At 45.6% G+C, this 20,857-nt stretch overlaps 8 non-coding genes across 8 annotated transcripts; all 8 read right to left on the minus strand.

The window, feature by feature from the left end:
* Positions 1-2,084: 2,084 nt before the first annotated feature.
* LOC130335344 (U2 spliceosomal RNA) lies at positions 2,085-2,275 on the minus strand. Its single transcript, XR_008876992.1, has one exon. It is a non-coding gene; the product is annotated as a U2 spliceosomal RNA (small nuclear RNA).
* A 2,079-nt stretch (positions 2,276-4,354) lies between these two features.
* Positions 4,355-4,545, minus strand: LOC130335233 (U2 spliceosomal RNA). Its single transcript, XR_008876898.1, has one exon. It is a non-coding gene; the product is annotated as a U2 spliceosomal RNA (small nuclear RNA).
* Positions 4,546-6,631: 2,086 nt separating this feature from the next.
* LOC130335346 (U2 spliceosomal RNA) lies at positions 6,632-6,822 on the minus strand. Its single transcript, XR_008876993.1, has one exon. It is a non-coding gene; the product is annotated as a U2 spliceosomal RNA (small nuclear RNA).
* Positions 6,823-8,898: 2,076 nt separating this feature from the next.
* Positions 8,899-9,089, minus strand: LOC130335347 (U2 spliceosomal RNA). Its single transcript, XR_008876994.1, has one exon. It is a non-coding gene; the product is annotated as a U2 spliceosomal RNA (small nuclear RNA).
* A 2,090-nt stretch (positions 9,090-11,179) lies between these two features.
* LOC130335291 (U2 spliceosomal RNA) lies at positions 11,180-11,365 on the minus strand. Its single transcript, XR_008876950.1, has one exon. It is a non-coding gene; the product is annotated as a U2 spliceosomal RNA (small nuclear RNA).
* A 3,646-nt stretch (positions 11,366-15,011) lies between these two features.
* Positions 15,012-15,202, minus strand: LOC130335348 (U2 spliceosomal RNA). Its single transcript, XR_008876995.1, has one exon. It is a non-coding gene; the product is annotated as a U2 spliceosomal RNA (small nuclear RNA).
* Positions 15,203-17,289: 2,087 nt separating this feature from the next.
* LOC130335349 (U2 spliceosomal RNA) lies at positions 17,290-17,480 on the minus strand. The gene has a single exon (XR_008876996.1). It is a non-coding gene; the product is annotated as a U2 spliceosomal RNA (small nuclear RNA).
* A 2,076-nt stretch (positions 17,481-19,556) lies between these two features.
* Positions 19,557-19,747, minus strand: LOC130335234 (U2 spliceosomal RNA). The gene has a single exon (XR_008876899.1). It is a non-coding gene; the product is annotated as a U2 spliceosomal RNA (small nuclear RNA).
* Positions 19,748-20,857: the final 1,110 nt, after the last annotated feature.

The raw sequence follows: 20,857 nt of genomic DNA on the forward strand, positions 1-20,857 counted from the left end.
GAAAGGGGCGGGCCCAACAAGGTCCCCTTCATGGGCACTATCACTGCTTGCTGTCAGGGAGGCTGCCAGACAATTTTCCATGCACACTCTGGGCTGGGGGGCAGTCAACCACCAGTACACACAGCAGAACCTAAACCCATACCATTATTGCTAAGCAGCAAGACAGGGGCCCATTGCACTCCCACGGGGCCTTTTTAAATGCAATCCATAACCCGGATTTGCCAGGAACCCTTCTTACTCCTCCTACTTGCATGTGACACTGGGCTTAGGATCTGCATAGGAAACACACACACAAGCACACACCTACCTTTGTTGCCTGCAGATGCCTCCTTGGCTGTCCCCAAACGGTATCAAACCAACACCCACGGGAAGCTGTAAGCATAGAGGACATGCCTGCACCCCATTGGACTTACCTGTGTGGGTTAAACCCGGGTTATTTGACAACCTATGGCGGTGATGGTTCTGCTCAGGCAGAGCAGTGCTGATGCTCCTCATAAAGCTGTCGCTGCTGTGAAGGTTCTAGGTGACATCACAAATCCCTATGGTTACATACACAACAAAGCTGGGTTGTTGTTGTTTACACTCTGCAAGGCCTGTGGAAGTGAGTGACATCATAGCACTGTAGTTCTGAGGGTTCTAGATGGATGCAACAATCTCCTGTTGCTTCTATGAAGGCCATAATAGACGACATCACCAAACAGCTCCATAGTCACATACACAGCAAAGGAGAGATGTTGTTTACACCTAGTGATGTCAGTGGTATTGAGTGACATCACAGCACAGTGCTAAGGCTCCTGGGCCTGGACACAGCAGCGGCTGCAATATCTCAACGGAGAATACGTTTATATATATGTGTGTGTGTGCGCGTATATATATATATATATATATATATATATATATATATATATATATATATTTCTCCGCCGAAATCACTTTTAAACCCATTTCCACCTTTTTTTCCCTTCTCTTCCTCTTACTTTTTTTTCACGTTTTTTTACGTTTTTCTCCTTTTCGCCTCTTTTCTGGGCGTATTATTCTTCTTTTTCTTCTTTTTTTTCGTCTAATGCATACCCCATCAGTGCAGCAATGCTTATTCAATACCGCCAGCAGATGGAGACACTGGGGGATAATTTTCTAAGGATTTATACTGATTTTTCCTGTCTGAATTTGTCGCACAGAAAGTTGCAGGCCAAATATGTGTGACATTTCTGCGACTTTAGCTTCTAGAGCATTTTTACAACATTATACATAGGTGCTGAATACATAAAAAGCGACTGTTCAGCGACAGACAAGTCGCATCGGCTGAAAGTAGGCCAGAATGTCAGTCCATGTTGGAGCAGGTTTAGATACAGTCTAAAGCATAGATCTCAAAGTCTGTGCACAGAATTTAGCAAGGGCCTCGCACCTTCTGATGCATCAGGTAGGTGCACAATAGCATAGCCTAACCCTCTGTACTTTGGTCTATATTGATGCGGGACATAGACAGCCAGCTGATGACCAATCCATTAGTGCAATGGATGGCTGGAAGCATTTGTCTTTGCCTTTGCAATACCACAGAAGCAATGCATGGTCAATGTACAGCAATGACACACCTGTGTGAACAGCCAGGAGACCCCCCCCCCCCATGTTATGTTACATAGTTACATAGTTAGTACGGTCGAAAAAAGACATATGTCCATCAAGTTCAACCAGGGAATTAAGGGGTAGGGGTGTGGCGCGATATTGGGGAAGGGATGAGATTTTATATTTCTTCATAAGCATTAATCTTATTTTGTCAATTAGGAACATTCAGCACCCACCCGCTATCAAGGCAGCTGCCTATCATGTCATGCCCTACCTGCACAGGTGTGCTGGCTACTCAAATGATCCAATTAAGGAGGCCATTTAGTCAGCAGCAGCAGAAGTCCTGTGCCTGGACGCTCCAACAGCGGCCAGACACAAGCAGAAGCAGAAGCAGCAGCAGCACCACCTTTTGTTTTTTGGCTGCAGCAGCAGCAGCAGCAAGGCCCACAGGGCTGGCTAGCTGGCTAGCCAGCAAGCAGGTAGCAATGAAAGTAGGAATCTTTCTTTTTAACCCTGTAAGGGGGTGGTGCACTGTACCCGAAGATACTGCCATATCGGGTCAATGCATAGGGCGACGGAAGCAAGCTTCGAAATCGGCCCCCGTTCTCAAAAATCCATTTAATATATGGTCCCCAGATAGGGGACGTATCAGATATTAAACTGATAAGAACAGATACTACACTTGATCTTAGCCAAAAGGCCGAGAAGCGATAACCGTGAAAGGGGCGGGCCCAACAAGGTCCCCTTCATGGGCACTATCACTGCTTGCTGTCAGGGAGGCTGCCAGACAATTTTCCATGCACACTCTGGGCTGGGGGGCAGTCAACCACCAGTACACACAGCAGAACCTAAACCCATACCATTATTGCTAAGCAGCAAGACAGGGGCCCATTGCACTCCCACGGGGCCTTTTTAAATGCAATCCATAACCCGGATTTGCCAGGAACCCTTCTTACTCCTCCTACTTGCATGTGACACTGGGCTTAGGATCTGCATAGGAAACACACACACAAGCACACACCTACCTTTGTTGCCTGCAGATGCCTCCTTGGCTGTCCCCAAACGGTATCAAACCAACACCCACGGGAAGCTGTAAGCATAGAGGACATGCCTGCACCCCATTGGACTTACCTGTGTGGGTTAAACCCGGGTTATTTGACAACCTATGGCGGTGATGGTTCTGCTCAGGCAGAGCAGTGCTGATGCTCCTCATAAAGCTGTCGCTGCTGTGAAGGTTCTAGGTGACATCACAAATCCCTATGGTTACATACACAACAAAGCTGGGTTGTTGTTGTTTACACTCTGCAAGGCCTGTGGAAGTGAGTGACATCATAGCACTGTAGTTCTGAGGGTTCTAGATGGATGCAACAATCTCCTGTTGCTTCTATGAAGGCCATAATAGACGACATCACCAAACAGCTCCATAGTCACATACACAGCAAAGGAGAGATGTTGTTTACACCTAGTGATGTCAGTGGTATTGAGTGACATCACAGCACAGTGCTAAGGCTCCTGGGCCTGGACACAGCAGCGGCTGCAATATCTCAACGGAGAATACGTTTATATATATGTGTGTGTGTGCGCGTATATATATATATATATATATATATATATATATATATATATCTCCGCCGAAATCACTTTTAAACCCATTTCCACCTTTTTTTCCCTTCTCTTCCTCTTACTTTTTTTTCACGTTTTTTTACGTTTTTCTCCTTTTCGCCTCTTTTCTGGGCGTATTATTCTTCTTTTTCTTCTTTTTTTTCGTCTAATGCATACCCCATCAGTGCAGCAATGCTTATTCAATACCGCCAGCAGATGGAGACACTGGGGGATAATTTTCTAAGGATTTATACTGATTTTTCCTGTCTGAATTTGTCGCACAGAAAGTTGCAGGCCAAATATGTGTGACATTTCTGCGACTTTAGCTTCTAGAGCATTTTTACAACATTATACATAGGTGCTGAATACATAAAAAGCGACTGTTCAGCGACAGACAAGTCGCATCGGCTGAAAGTAGGCCAGAATGTCAGTCCATGTTGGAGCAGGTTTAGATACAGTCTAAAGCATAGATCTCAAAGTCTGTGCACAGAATTTAGCAAGGGCCTCGCACCTTCTGATGCATCAGGTAGGTGCACAATAGCATAGCCTAACCCTCTGTACTTTGGTCTATATTGATGCGGGACATAGACAGCCAGCTGATGACCAATCCATTAGTGCAATGGATGGCTGGAAGCATTTGTCTTTGCCTTTGCAATACCACAGAAGCAATGCATGGTCAATGTACAGCAATGACACACCTGTGTGAACAGCCAGGAGACCCCCCCCCCCATGTTATGTTACATAGTTACATAGTTAGTACGGTCGAAAAAAGACATATGTCCATCAAGTTCAACCAGGGAATTAAGGGGTAGGGGTGTGGCGCGATATTGGGGAAGGGATGAGATTTTATATTTCTTCATAAGCATTAATCTTATTTTGTCAATTAGGAACATTCAGCACCCACCCGCTATCAAGGCAGCTGCCTATCATGTCATGCCCTACCTGCACAGGTGTGCTGGCTACTCAAATGATCCAATTAAGGAGGCCATTTAGTCAGCAGCAGCAGAAGTCCTGTGCCTGGACGCTCCAACAGCGGCCAGACACAAGCAGAAGCAGAAGCAGCAGCAGCACCACCTTTTGTTTTTTGGCTGCAGCAGCAGCAGCAGCAAGGCCCACAGGGCTGGCTAGCTGGCTAGCCAGCAAGCAGGTAGCAATGAAAGTAGGAATCTTTCTTTTTAACCCTGTAAGGGGGTGGTGCACTGTACCCGAAGATACTGCCATATCGGGTCAATGCATAGGGCGACGGAAGCAAGCTTCGAAATCGGCCCCCGTTCTCAAAAATTTATTTAATATATGGTCCCCAGATAGGGGACGTATCAGATATTAAACTGATAAGAACAGATACTACACTTGATCTTAGCCAAAAGGCCGAGAAGCGATAACCGTGAAAGGGGCGGGCCCAACAAGGTCCCCTTCATGGGCACTATCACTGCTTGCTGTCAGGGAGGCTGCCAGACAATTTTCCATGCACACTCTGGGCTGGGGGGCAGTCAACCACCAGTACACACAGCAGAACCTAAACCCATACCATTATTGCTAAGCAGCAAGACAGGGGCCCATTGCACTCCCACGGGGCCTTTTTAAATGCAATCCATAACCCGGATTTGCCAGGAACCCTTCTTACTCCTCCTACTTGCATGTGACACTGGGCTTAGGATCTGCATAGGAAACACACACACAAGCACACACCTACCTTTGTTGCCTGCAGATGCCTCCTTGGCTGTCCCCAAACGGTATCAAACCAACACCCACGGGAAGCTGTAAGCATAGAGGACATGCCTGCACCCCATTGGACTTACCTGTGTGGGTTAAACCCGGGTTATTTGACAACCTATGGCGGTGATGGTTCTGCTCAGGCAGAGCAGTGCTGATGCTCCTCATAAAGCTGTCGCTGCTGTGAAGGTTCTAGGTGACATCACAAATCCCTATGGTTACATACACAACAAAGCTGGGTTGTTGTTGTTTACACTCTGCAAGGCCTGTGGAAGTGAGTGACATCATAGCACTGTAGTTCTGAGGGTTCTAGATGGATGCAACAATCTCCTGTTGCTTCTATGAAGGCCATAATAGACGACATCACCAAACAGCTCCATAGTCACATACACAGCAAAGGAGAGATGTTGTTTACACCTAGTGATGTCAGTGGTATTGAGTGACATCACAGCACAGTGCTAAGGCTCCTGGGCCTGGACACAGCAGCGGCTGCAATATCTCAACGGAGAATACGTTTATATATATGTGTGTGTGTGCGCGTATATATATATATATATATATATATATATATATATATATATATATTTCTCCGCCGAAATCACTTTTAAACCCATTTCCACCTTTTTTTCCCTTCTCTTCCTCTTACTTTTTTTTCACGTTTTTTTACGTTTTTCTCCTTTTCGCCTCTTTTCTGGGCGTATTATTCTTCTTTTTCTTCTTTTTTTTCGTCTAATGCATACCCCATCAGTGCAGCAATGCTTATTCAATACCGCCAGCAGATGGAGACACTGGGGGATAATTTTCTAAGGATTTATACTGATTTTTCCTGTCTGAATTTGTCGCACAGAAAGTTGCAGGCCAAATATGTGTGACATTTCTGCGACTTTAGCTTCTAGAGCATTTTTACAACATTATACATAGGTGCTGAATACATAAAAAGCGACTGTTCAGCGACAGACAAGTCGCATCGGCTGAAAGTAGGCCAGAATGTCAGTCCATGTTGGAGCAGGTTTAGATACAGTCTAAAGCATAGATCTCAAAGTCTGTGCACAGAATTTAGCAAGGGCCTCGCACCTTCTGATGCATCAGGTAGGTGCACAATAGCATAGCCTAACCCTCTGTACTTTGGTCTATATTGATGCGGGACATAGACAGCCAGCTGATGACCAATCCATTAGTGCAATGGATGGCTGGAAGCATTTGTCTTTGCCTTTGCAATACCACAGAAGCAATGCATGGTCAATGTACAGCAATGACACACCTGTGTGAACAGCCAGGAGACCCCCCCCCCCCATGTTATGTTACATAGTTACATAGTTAGTACGGTCAAAAAAAGACATATGTCCATCAAGTTCAACCAGGGAATTAAGGGGTAGGGGTGTGGCGCGATATTGGGGAAGGGATGAGATTTTATATTTCTTCATAAGCATTAATCTTATTTTGTCAATTAGGAACATTCAGCACCCACCCGCTATCAAGGCAGCTGCCTATCATGTCATGCCCTACCTGCACAGGTGTGCTGGCTACTCAAATGATCCAATTAAGGAGGCCATTTAGTCAGCAGCAGCAGAAGTCCTGTGCCTGGACGCTCCAACAGCGGCCAGACACAAGCAGAAGCAGAAGCAGCAGCAGCACCACCTTTTGTTTTTTGGCTGCAGCAGCAGCAGCAGCAAGGCCCACAGGGCTGGCTAGCTGGCTAGCCAGCAAGCAGGTAGCAATGAAAGTAGGAATCTTTCTTTTTAACCCTGTAAGGGGGTGGTGCACTGTACCCGAAGATACTGCCATATCGGGTCAATGCATAGGGCGACGGAAGCAAGCTTCGAAATCGGCCCCCGTTCTCAAAAATCCATTTAATATATGGTCCCCAGATAGGGGACGTATCAGATATTAAACTGATAAGAACAGATACTACACTTGATCTTAGCCAAAAGGCCGAGAAGCGATAACCGTGAAAGGGGCGGGCCCAACAAGGTCCCCTTCATGGGCACTATCACTGCTTGCTGTCAGGGAGGCTGCCAGACAATTTTCCATGCACACTCTGGGCTGGGGGGCAGTCAACCACCAGTACACACAGCAGAACCTAAACCCATACCATTATTGCTAAGCAGCAAGACAGGGGCCCATTGCACTCCCACGGGGCCTTTTTAAATGCAATCCATAACCCGGATTTGCCAGGAACCCTTCTTACTCCTCCTACTTGCATGTGACACTGGGCTTAGGATCTGCATAGGAAACACACACACAAGCACACACCTACCTTTGTTGCCTGCAGATGCCTCCTTGGCTGTCCCCAAACGGTATCAAACCAACACCCACGGGAAGCTGTAAGCATAGAGGACATGCCTGCACCCCATTGGACTTACCTGTGTGGGTTAAACCCGGGTTATTTGACAACCTATGGCGGTGATGGTTCTGCTCAGGCAGAGCAGTGCTGATGCTCCTCATAAAGCTGTCGCTGCTGTGAAGGTTCTAGGTGACATCACAAATCCCTATGGTTACATACACAACAAAGCTGGGTTGTTGTTGTTTACACTCTGCAAGGCCTGTGGAAGTGAGTGACATCATAGCACTGTAGTTCTGAGGGTTCTAGATGGATGCAACAATCTCCTGTTGCTTCTATGAAGGCCATAATAGACGACATCACCAAACAGCTCCATAGTCACATACACAGCAAAGGAGAGATGTTGTTTACACCTAGTGATGTCAGTGGTATTGAGTGACATCACAGCACAGTGCTAAGGCTCCTGGGCCTGGACACAGCAGCGGCTGCAATATCTCAACGGAGAATACGTTTATATATATGTGTGTGTGTGCGCGTATATATATATATATATATATATATATATATTTCTCCGCCGAAATCACTTTTAAACCCATTTCCACCTTTTTTTCCCTTCTCTTCCTCTTACTTTTTTTTCACGTTTTTTTACGTTTTTCTCCTTTTCGCCTCTTTTCTGGGCGTATTATTCTTCTTTTTCTTCTTTTTTTTCGTCTAATGCATACCCCATCAGTGCAGCAATGCTTATTCAATACCGCCAGCAGATGGAGACACTGGGGGATAATTTTCTAAGGATTTATACTGATTTTTCCTGTCTGAATTTGTCGCACAGAAAGTTGCAGGCCAAATATGTGTGACATTTCTGCGACTTTAGCTTCTAGAGCATTTTTACAACATTATACATAGGTGCTGAATACATAAAAAGCGACTGTTCAGCGACAGACAAGTCGCATCGGCTGAAAGTAGGCCAGAATGTCAGTCCATGTTGGAGCAGGTTTAGATACAGTCTAAAGCATAGATCTCAAAGTCTGTGCACAGAATTTAGCAAGGGCCTCGCACCTTCTGATGCATCAGGTAGGTGCACAATAGCATAGCCTAACCCTCTGTACTTTGGTCTATATTGATGCGGGACATAGACAGCCAGCTGATGACCAATCCATTAGTGCAATGGATGGCTGGAAGCATTTGTCTTTGCCTTTGCAATACCACAGAAGCAATGCATGGTCAATGTACAGCAATGACACACCTGTGTGAACAGCCAGGAGACCCCCCCCCCCCCATGTTATGTTACATAGTTACATAGTTAGTACGGTCGAAAAAAGACATATGTCCATCAAGTTCAACCAGGGAATTAAGGGGTAGGGGTGTGGCGCGATATTGGGGAAGGGATGAGATTTTATATTTCTTCATAAGCATTAATTTTATTTTGTCAATTAGGAACATTCAGCACCCACCCGCTATCAAGGCAGCTGCCTATCATGTCATGCCCTACCTGCACAGGTGTGCTGGCTACTCAAATGATCCAATTAAGGAGGCCATTTAGTCAGCAGCAGCAGAAGTCCTGTGCCTGGACGCTCCAACAGCGGCCAGACACAAGCAGAAGCAGAAGCAGCAGCAGCACCACCTTTTGTTTTTTGGCTGCAGCAGCAGCAGCAGCAGCAAGGCCCACAGGGCTGGCTAGCTGGCTAGCCAGCAAGCAGGTAGCAATGAAAGTAGGAATCTTTCTTTTTAACCCTGTAAGGGGGTGGTGCACTGTACCCGAAGATACTGCCATATCGGGTCAATGCATAGGGCGACGGAAGCAAGCTTCGAAATCGGCCCCCGTTCTCAAAAATCCATTTAATATATGGTCCCCAGATAGGGGACGTATCAGATATTAAACTGATAAGAACAGATACTACACTTGATCTTAGCCAAAAGGCCGAGAAGCGATAACCGTGAAAGGGGCGGGCCCAACAAGGTCCCCTTCATGGGCACTATCACTGCTTGCTGTCAGGGAGGCTGCCAGACAATTTTCCATGCACACTCTGGGCTGGGGGGCAGTCAACCACCAGTACACACAGCAGAACCTAAACCCATACCATTATTGCTAAGCAGCAAGACAGGGGCCCATTGCACTCCCACGGGGCCTTTTTAAATGCAATCCATAACCCGGATTTGCCAGGAACCCTTCTTACTCCTCCTACTTGCATGTGACACTGGGCTTAGGATCTGCATAGGAAACACACACACAAGCACACACCTACCTTTGTTGCCTGCAGATGCCTCCTTGGCTGTCCCCAAACGGTATCAAACCAACACCCACGGGAAGCTGTAAGCATAGAGGACATGCCTGCACCCCATTGGACTTACCTGTGTGGGTTAAACCCGGGTTATTTGACAACCTATGGCGGTGATGGTTCTGCTCAGGCAGAGCAGTGCTGATGCTCCTCATAAAGCTGTCGCTGCTGTGAAGGTTCTAGGTGACATCACAAATCCCTATGGTTACATACACAACAAAGCTGGGTTGTTGTTGTTTACACTCTGCAAGGCCTGTGGAAGTGAGTGACATCATAGCACTGTAGTTCTGAGGGTTCTAGATGGATGCAACAATCTCCTGTTGCTTCTATGAAGGCCATAATAGACGACATCACCAAACAGCTCCATAGTCACATACACAGCAAAGGAGAGATGTTGTTTACACCTAGTGATGTCAGTGGTATTGAGTGACATCACAGCACAGTGCTAAGGCTCCTGGGCCTGGACACAGCAGCGGCTGCAATATCTCAACGGAGAATACGTTTATATATATGTGTGTGTGTGCGCGTATATATATATATATATATATATATATATATATATATATATATATATATTTCTCCGCCGAAATCACTTTTAAACCCATTTCCACCTTTTTTTCCCTTCTCTTCCTCTTACTTTTTTTTCACGTTTTTTTACGTTTTTCTCCTTTTCGCCTCTTTTCTGGGCGTATTATTCTTCTTTTTCTTCTTTTTTTTCGTCTAATGCATACCCCATCAGTGCAGCAATGCTTATTCAATACCGCCAGCAGATGGAGACACTGGGGGATAATTTTCTAAGGATTTATACTGATTTTTCCTGTCTGAATTTGTCGCACAGAAAGTTGCAGGCCAAATATGTGTGACATTTCTGCGACTTTAGCTTCTAGAGCATTTTTACAACATTATACATAGGTGCTGAATACATAAAAAGCGACTGTTCAGCGACAGACAAGTCGCATCGGCTGAAAGTAGGCCAGAATGTCAGTCCATGTTGGAGCAGGTTTAGATACAGTCTAAAGCATAGATCTCAAAGTCTGTGCACAGAATTTAGCAAGGGCCTCGCACCTTCTGATGCATCAGGTAGGTGCACAATAGCATAGCCTAACCCTCTGTACTTTGGTCTATATTGATGCGGGACATAGACAGCCAGCTGATGACCAATCCATTAGTGCAATGGATGGCTGGAAGCATTTGTCTTTGCCTTTGCAATACCACAGAAGCAATGCATGGTCAATGTACAGCAATGACACACCTGTGTGAACAGCCAGGAGACCCCCCCCCCCCATGTTATGTTACATAGTTACATAGTTAGTACGGTCGAAAAAAGACATATGTCCATCAAGTTCAACCAGGGAATTAAGGGGTAGGGGTGTGGCGCGATATTGGGGAAGGGATGAGATTTTATATTTCTTCATAAGCATTAATCTTATTTTGTCAATTAGGAACATTCAGCACCCACCCGCTATCAAGGCAGCTGCCTATCATGTCATGCCCTACCTGCACAGGTGTGCTGGCTACTCAAATGATCCAATTAAGGAGGCCATTTAGTCAGCAGCAGCAGAAGTCCTGTGCCTGGACGCTCCAACAGCGGCCAGACACAAGCAGAAGCAGAAGCAGCAGCAGCACCACCTTTTGTTTTTTGGCTGCAGCAGCAGCAGCAGCAAGGCCCACAGGGCTGGCTAGCTGGCTAGCCAGCAAGCAGGTAGCAATGAAAGTAGGAATCTTTCTTTTTAACCCTGTAAGGGGGTGGTGCACTGTACCCGAAGATACTGCCATATCGGGTCAATGCATAGGGCGACGGAAGCAAGCTTCGAAATCGGCCCCCGTTCTCAAAAATCCATTTAATATATGGTCCCCAGATAGGGGACGTATCAGATATTAAACTGATAAGAACAGATTTTTTTTTTAAGTTAGCCCTCAGAAACTCAATCAGAGTTCCAAGATCTTATTTGAACTCGATTGTTGCTCATCATCAGGTAACCCATTTTTTATTTCTTTTTAACACTAATGACCACGAAATAAAATCAATAAAAAAGATTTAACCAGAAAAAAAAAAACATACACATTTACAATAACAAACAAACATTGCTTTGACCAGTAATTAATCATAGAGAAATTCCATTTCTCCAGGCATATACCATTAAGAAATCTATCATTCCACGGTTTATCGTTCCTCTTATCATCTGTCTTTTTACCGGAAGTCCCAACCAAGATGGAACTTTATAAGTGTCCAAAAATCTGTCCATATCAGCTTGAAATGAAAAATACACTTTGTCTCTAGCTTCCTCGTACCGATTTCCATATTTCGACCTTAGTTCCATTAAATCCATATCAAATGGTTTTCTTTCCTTTTTTGGCATATTTTCCAACATGCCATCCAAAACACCTCCAAATTCCATTGGTACATAAACCTCTTCTTTCTTTTTCTTTTCTTCAGCCACTTTTCTGGCTGGAACTTCCTCCAACTCAGGTTCTACAATTTCTTCTTCTTCCCTACTCCTTTTAGCTGTTTCCTTTTTCGTTGTTTGTTTCTTGGGACATAAATTTACCAGGTGATCTTCCTCACCGCACAGATGACACTTCTTTTTTTTGTTGTTGTTGCAGGTGTCTGCTTCATGACCTCCCTCCTGGCACTTATAGCACCACGAGTGAGTACATAAGTCTTTCCCGTGCCCGTATTGTTTACATTTACGGCAAAATTCCTCCATCCCTGAATAGAACAAGTCACCATTGACCGATCCAATTTTGAATCGCCCAGGTGGATAAATCACTTTACCGTCAGGTTCCATTTTAAATTTAACTTTAAATTTCCATTTTGTAGTCCATAGGCCATATTGGTTCAGGACTTTTCCCTTTGACAGAATATTGTCACAGAATCTAGAAAGAAAAGTCTCAATGTCTTTCTCCAATATATATGGGCTATACATCCGTACCGTCAATATTTTCTCCTGGTTCGGAAAATGCGGGGTCACCTCCACACCCTCCAAAACTGGATTGGCCTTCTTTTGCTGGTACTTGCTGCAAAAAAAATTAAAGTCCTCTTCAGAAGCCAATATAACATCGTAGTGTCCATTTCTTGGGAATTCAAGCATAGACAGGATTTGTTCCTTCTTAATTTCCAGCAACTTGAATAAGATCTCCTCGACCACGAAACATAATCCTTTTCCTCTCTTACAGGTATCCAATAAGGAAATCCGGACTCCATTTCTGAGCTTAGCATACTCAGGGATGCCTTCTGATGATGCTCCACTTGATCCAGCCATGTCCATCAGGATAAACACCTCCCCCACTGTAAGCAGGTAGGTGGTGGTGATCGCTCCCCGTTGTCTGGGGACTAAGCCGGCTCCCTAATAGCAGCAGGGGGGTGAAGTCCCTCCGTTAAGAAGGACGATCCCCCCAGGCAAAGGAGCCGGGTACCCCAGACACCCTCTGGCCAGACCAAGTGAGCAGAACTACACTTGATCTTAGCCAAAAGGCCGAGAAGCGATAACCGTGAAAGGGGCGGGCCCAACAAGGTCCCCTTCATGGGCACTATCACTGCTTGCTGTCAGGGAGGCTGCCAGACAATTTTCCATGCACACTCTGGGCTGGGGGGCAGTCAACCACCAGTACACACAGCAGAACCTAAACCCATACCATTATTGCTAAGCAGCAAGACAGGGGCCCATTGCACTCCCACGGGGCCTTTTTAAATGCAATCCATAACCCGGATTTGCCAGGAACCCTTCTTACTCCTCCTACTTGCATGTGACACTGGGCTTAGGATCTGCATAGGAAACACACACACAAGCACACACCTACCTTTGTTGCCTGCAGATGCCTCCTTGGCTGTCCCCAAACGGTATCAAACCAACACCCACGGGAAGCTGTAAGCATAGAGGACATGCCTGCACCCCATTGGACTTACCTGTGTGGGTTAAACCCGGGTTATTTGACAACCTATGGCGGTGATGGTTCTGCTCAGGCAGAGCAGTGCTGATGCTCCTCATAAAGCTGTCGCTGCTGTGAAGGTTCTAGGTGACATCACAAATCCCTATGGTTACATACACAACAAAGCTGGGTTGTTGTTGTTTACACTCTGCAAGGCCTGTGGAAGTGAGTGACATCATAGCACTGTAGTTCTGAGGGTTCTAGATGGATGCAACAATCTCCTGTTGCTTCTATGAAGGCCATAATAGACGACATCACCAAACAGCTCCATAGTCACATACACAGCAAAGGAGAGATGTTGTTTACACCTAGTGATGTCAGTGGTATTGAGTGACATCACAGCACAGTGCTAAGGCTCCTGGGCCTGGACACAGCAGCGGCTGCAATATCTCAACGGAGAATACGTTTATATATATGTGTGTGTGTGCGCGTATATATATATATATATATATATATATATATATATATATATATATATTTCTCCGCCGAAATCACTTTTAAACCCATTTCCACCTTTTTTTCCCTTCTCTTCCTCTTACTTTTTTTTCACGTTTTTTTACGTTTTTCTCCTTTTCGCCTCTTTTCTGGGCGTATTATTCTTCTTTTTCTTCTTTTTTTTCGTCTAATGCATACCCCATCAGTGCAGCAATGCTTATTCAATACCGCCAGCAGATGGAGACACTGGGGGATAATTTTCTAAGGATTTATACTGATTTTTCCTGTCTGAATTTGTCGCACAGAAAGTTGCAGGCCAAATATGTGTGACATTTCTGCGACTTTAGCTTCTAGAGCATTTTTACAACATTATACATAGGTGCTGAATACATAAAAAGCGACTGTTCAGCGACAGACAAGTCGCATCGGCTGAAAGTAGGCCAGAATGTCAGTCCATGTTGGAGCAGGTTTAGATACAGTCTAAAGCATAGATCTCAAAGTCTGTGCACAGAATTTAGCAAGGGCCTCGCACCTTCTGATGCATCAGGTAGGTGCACAATAGCATAGCCTAACCCTCTGTACTTTGGTCTATATTGATGCGGGACATAGACAGCCAGCTGATGACCAATCCATTAGTGCAATGGATGGCTGGAAGCATTTGTCTTTGCCTTTGCAATACCACAGAAGCAATGCATGGTCAATGTACAGCAATGACACACCTGTGTGAACAGCCAGGAGACCCCCCCCCCCCATGTTATGTTACATAGTTACATAGTTAGTACGGTCGAAAAAAGACATATGTCCATCAAGTTCAACCAGGGAATTAAGGGGTAGGGGTGTGGCGCGATATTGGGGAAGGGATGAGATTTTATATTTCTTCATAAGCATTAATCTTATTTTGTCAATTAGGAACATTCAGCACCCACCCGCTATCAAGGCAGCTGCCTATCATGTCATGCCCTACCTGCACAGGTGTGCTGGCTACTCAAATGATCCAATTAAGGAGGCCATTTAGTCAGCAGCAGCAGAAGTCCTGTGCCTGGACGCTCCAACAGCGGCCAGACACAAGCAGAAGCAGAAGCAGCAGCAGCACCACCTTTTGTTTTTTGGCTGCAGCAGCAGCAGCAGCAAGGCCCACAGGGCTGGCTAGCTGGCTAGCCAGCAAGCAGGTAGCAATGAAAGTAGGAATCTTTCTTTTTAACCCTGTAAGGGGGTGGTGCACTGTACCCGAAGATACTGCCATATCGGGTCAATGCATAGGGCGACGGAAGCAAGCTTCGAAATCGGCCCCCGTTCTCAAAAATCCATTTAATATATGGTCCCCAGATAGGGGACGTATCAGATATTAAACTGATAAGAACAGATACTACACTTGATCTTAGCCAAAAGGCCGAGAAGCGATAACCGTGAAAGGGGCGGGCCCAACAAGGTCCCCTTCATGGGCACTATCACTGCTTGCTGTCAGGGAGGCTGCCAGACAATTTTCCATGCACACTCTGGGCTGGGGGGCAGTCAACCACCAGTACACACAGCAGAACCTAAACCCATACCATTATTGCTAAGCAGCAAGACAGGGGCCCATTGCACTCCCACGGGGCCTTTTTAAATGCAATCCATAACCCGGATTTGCCAGGAACCCTTCTTACTCCTCCTACTTGCATGTGACACTGGGCTTAGGATCTGCATAGGAAACACACACACAAGCACACACCTACCTTTGTTGCCTGCAGATGCCTCCTTGGCTGTCCCCAAACGGTATCAAACCAACACCCACGGGAAGCTGTAAGCATAGAGGACATGCCTGCACCCCATTGGACTTACCTGTGTGGGTTAAACCCGGGTTATTTGACAACCTATGGCGGTGATGGTTCTGCTCAGGCAGAGCAGTGCTGATGCTCCTCATAAAGCTGTCGCTGCTGTGAAGGTTCTAGGTGACATCACAAATCCCTATGGTTACATACACAACAAAGCTGGGTTGTTGTTGTTTACACTCTGCAAGGCCTGTGGAAGTGAGTGACATCATAGCACTGTAGTTCTGAGGGTTCTAGATGGATGCAACAATCTCCTGTTGCTTCTATGAAGGCCATAATAGACGACATCACCAAACAGCTCCATAGTCACATACACAGCAAAGGAGAGATGTTGTTTACACCTAGTGATGTCAGTGGTATTGAGTGACATCACAGCACAGTGCTAAGGCTCCTGGGCCTGGACACAGCAGCGGCTGCAATATCTCAACGGAGAATACGTTTATATATATGTGTGTGTGTGCGCGTATATATATATATATATATATATATATATATATATATATATATATTTCTCCGCCGAAATCACTTTTAAACCCATTTCCACCTTTTTTTCCCTTCTCTTCCTCTTACTTTTTTTTCACGTTTTTTTACGTTTTTCTCCTTTTCGCCTCTTTTCTGGGCGTATTATTCTTCTTTTTCTTCTTTTTTTTCGTCTAATGCATACCCCATCAGTGCAGCAATGCTTATTCAATACCGCCAGCAGATGGAGACACTGGGGGATAATTTTCTAAGGATTTATACTGATTTTTCCTGTCTGAATTTGTCGCACAGAAAGTTGCAGGCCAAATATGTGTGACATTTCTGCGACTTTAGCTTCTAGAGCATTTTTACAACATTATACATAGGTGCTGAATACATAAAAAGCGACTGTTCAGCGACAGACAAGTCGCATCGGCTGAAAGTAGGCCAGAATGTCAGTCCATGTTGGAGCAGGTTTAGATACAGTCTAAAGCATAGATCTCAAAGTCTGTGCACAGAATTTAGCAAGGGCCTCGCACCTTCTGATGCATCAGGTAGGTGCACAATAGCATAGCCTAACCCTCTGTACTTTGGTCTATATTGATGCGGGACATAGACAGCCAGCTGATGACCAATCCATTAGTGCAATGGATGGCTGGAAGCATTTGTCTTTGCCTTTGCAATACCACAGAAGCAATGCATGGTCAATGTACAGCAATGACACACCTGTGTGAACAGCCAGGAGACCCCCCCCCCCCCATGTTATGTTACATAGTTACATAGTTAGTACGGTCGAAAAAAGACATATGTCCATCAAGTTCAACCAGGGAATTAAGGGGTAGGGGTGTGGCGCGATATTGGGGAAGGGATGAGATTTTATATTTCTTCATAAGCATTAATCTTATTTTGTCAATTAGGAACATTCAGCACCCACCCGCTATCAAGGCAGCTGCCTATCATGTCATGCCCTACCTGCACAGGTGTGCTGGCTACTCAAATGATCCAATTAAGGAGGCCATTTAGTCAGCAGCAGCAGAAGTCCTGTGCCTGGACGCTCCAACAGCGGCCAGACACAAGCAGAAGCAGAAGCAGCAGCAGCACCACCTTTTGTTTTTTGGCTGCAGCAGCAGCAGCAGCAAGGCCCACAGGGCTGGCTAGCTGGCTAGCCAGCAAGCAGGTAGCAATGAAAGTAGGAATCTTTCTTTTTAACCCTGTAAGGGGGTGGTGCACTGTACCCGAAGATACTGCCATATCGGGTCAATGCATAGGGCGACGGAAGCAAGCTTCGAAATCGGCCCCCGTTCTCAAAAATCCATTTAATATATGGTCCCCAGATAGGGGACGTATCAGATATTAAACTGATAAGAACAGATACTACACTTGATCTTAGCCAAAAGGCCGAGAAGCGATAACCGTGAAAGGGGCGGGCCCAACAAGGTCCCCTTCATGGGCACTATCACTGCTTGCTGTCAGGGAGGCTGCCAGACAATTTTCCATGCACACTCTGGGCTGGGGGGCAGTCAACCACCAGTACACACAGCAGAACCTAAACCCATACCATTATTGCTAAGCAGCAAGACAGGGGCCCATTGCACTCCCACGGGGCCTTTTTAAATGCAATCCATAACCCGGATTTGCCAGGAACCCTTCTTACTCCTCCTACTTGCATGTGACACTGGGCTTAGGATCTGCATAGGAAACACACACACAAGCACACACCTACCTTTGTTGCCTGCAGATGCCTCCTTGGCTGTCCCCAAACGGTATCAAACCAACACCCACGGGAAGCTGTAAGCATAGAGGACATGCCTGCACCCCATTGGACTTACCTGTGTGGGTTAAACCCGGGTTATTTGACAACCTATGGCGGTGATGGTTCTGCTCAGGCAGAGCAGTGCTGATGCTCCTCATAAAGCTGTCGCTGCTGTGAAGGTTCTAGGTGACATCACAAATCCCTATGGTTACATACACAACAAAGCTGGGTTGTTGTTGTTTACACTCTGCAAGGCCTGTGGAAGTGAGTGACATCATAGCACTGTAGTTCTGAGGGTTCTAGATGGATGCAACAATCTCCTGTTGCTTCTATGAAGGCCATAATAGACGACATCACCAAACAGCTCCATAGTCACATACACAGCAAAGGAGAGATGTTGTTTACACCTAGTGATGTCAGTGGTATTGAGTGACATCACAGCACAGTGCTAAGGCTCCTGGGCCTGGACACAGCAGCGGCTGCAATATCTCAACGGAGAATACGTTTATATATATGTGTGTGTGTGCGCGTATATATATATATATATATATATATATATATATATATATATTTCTCCGCCGAAATCACTTTTAAACCCATTTCCACCTTTTTTTCCCTTCTCTTCCTCTTACTTTTTTTTCACGTTTTTTTACGTTTTTCTCCTTTTCGCCTCTTTTCTGGGCGTATTATTCTTCTTTTTCTTCTTTTTTTTCGTCTAATGCATACCCCATCAGTGCAGCAATGCTTATTCAATACCGCCAGCAGATGGAGACACTGGGGGATAATTTTCTAAGGATTTATACTGATTTTTCCTGTCTGAATTTGTCGCACAGAAAGTTGCAGGCCAAATATGTGTGACATTTCTGCGACTTTAGCTTCTAGAGCATTTTTACAACATTATACATAGGTGCTGAATACATAAAAAGCGACTGTTCAGCGACAGACAAGTCGCATCGGCTGAAAGTAGGCCAGAATGTCAGTCCATGTTGGAGCAGGTTTAGATACAGTCTAAAGCATAGATCTCAAAGTCTGTGCACAGAATTTAGCAAGGGCCTCGCACCTTCTGATGCATCAGTTAGGTGCACAATAGCATAGCCTAACCCTCTGTACTTTGGTCTATATTGATGCGGGACATAGACAGCCAGCTGATGACCAATCCATTAGTGCAATGGATGGCTGGAAGCATTTGTCTTTGCCTTTGCAATACCACAGAAGCAATGCATGGTCAATGTACAGCAATGACACACCTGTGTGAACAGCCAGGAGACCCCCCCCCCCCATGTTATGTTACATAGTTACATAGTTAGTACGGTCGAAAAAAGACATATGTCCATCAAGTTCAACCAGGGAATTAAGGGGTAGGGGTGTGGCGCGATATTGGGGAAGGGATGAGATTTTATATTTCTTCATAAGCATTAATCTTATTTTGTCAATTAGGAACATTCAGCACCCACCCGCTATCAAGGCAGCTGCCTATCATGTCATGCCCTACCTGCACAGGTGTGCTGGCTACTCAAATGATCCAATTAAGGAGGCCATTTAGTCAGCAGCAGCAGAAGTCCTGTGCCTGGACGCTCCAACAGCGGCCAGACACAAGCAGAAGCAGAAGCAGCAGCACCTTTTGTTTTTTGGCTGCAGCAGCAGCAGCAGCAAGGCCCACAGGGCTGGCTAGCTGGCTAGCCAGCAAGCAGGTAGCAATGAAAGTAGGAATCTTTCTTTTTAACCCTGTAAGGGGGTGGTGCACTGTACCCGAAGATACTGCCATATCGGGTCAATGCATAGGGCGACGGAAGCAAGCTTCGAAATCGGCCCCCGTTCTCAAAAATCCATTTAATATATGGTCCCCAGATAGGGGACGTATCAGATATTAAACTGATAAGAACAGATACTACACTTGATCTTAGCCAAAAGGCCGAGAAGCGATAACCGTGAAAGGGGCGGGCCCAACAAGGTCCCCTTCATGGGCACTATCACTGCTTGCTGTCAGGGAGGCTGCCAGACAATTTTCCATGCACACTCTGGGCTGGGGGGCAGTCAACCACCAGTACACACAGCAGAACCTAAACCCATACCATTATTGCTAAGCAGCAAGACAGGGGCCCATTGCACTCCCACGGGGCCTTTTTAAATGCAATCCATAACCCGGATTTGCCAGGAACCCTTCTTACTCCTCCTACTTGCATGTGACACTGGGCTTAGGATCTGCATAGGAAACACACACACAAGCACACACCTACCTTTGTTGCCTGCAGATGCCTCCTTGGCTGTCCCCAAACGGTATCAAACCAACACCCACGGGAAGCTGTAAGCATAGAGGACATGCCTGCACCCCATTGGACTTACCTGTGTGGGTTAAACCCGGGTTATTTGACAACCTATGGCGGTGATGGTTCTGCTCAGGCAGAGCAGTGCTGATGCTCCTCATAAAGCTGTCGCTGCTGTGAAGGTTCTAGGTGACATCACAAATCCCTATGGTTACATACACAACAAAGCTGGGTTGTTGTTGTTTACACTCTGCAAGGCCTGTGGAAGTGAGTGACATCATAGCACTGTAGTTCTGAGGGTTCTAGATGGATGCAACAATCTCCTGTTGCTTCTATGAAGGCCATAATAGACGACATCACCAAACAGCTCCATAGTCACATACACAGCAAAGGAGAGATGTTGTTTACACCTAGTGATGTCAGTGGTATTGAGTGACATCACAGCACAGTGCTAAGGCTCCTGGGCCTGGACACAGCAGCGGCTGCAATATCTCAACGGAGAATACGTTTATATATATGTGTGTGTGTGCGCGTATATATATATATATATATATATATATATATATATATATATATATATATTTCTCCGCCGAAATCACTTTTAAACCCATTTCCACCTTTTTTTCCCTTCTCTTCCTCTTACTTTTTTTTCACGTTTTTTTACGTTTTTCTCCTTTTCGCCTCTTTTCTGGGCGTATTATTCTTCTTTTTCTTCTTTTTTTTCGTCTAATGCATACCCCATCAGTGCAGCAATGCTTATTCAATACCGC

Source organism: Hyla sarda, unplaced genomic scaffold (genome assembly GCF_029499605.1).
Source record: "Hyla sarda isolate aHylSar1 unplaced genomic scaffold, aHylSar1.hap1 scaffold_449, whole genome shotgun sequence".
Lineage (NCBI taxonomy): Eukaryota > Metazoa > Chordata > Amphibia > Anura > Hylidae > Hyla > Hyla sarda.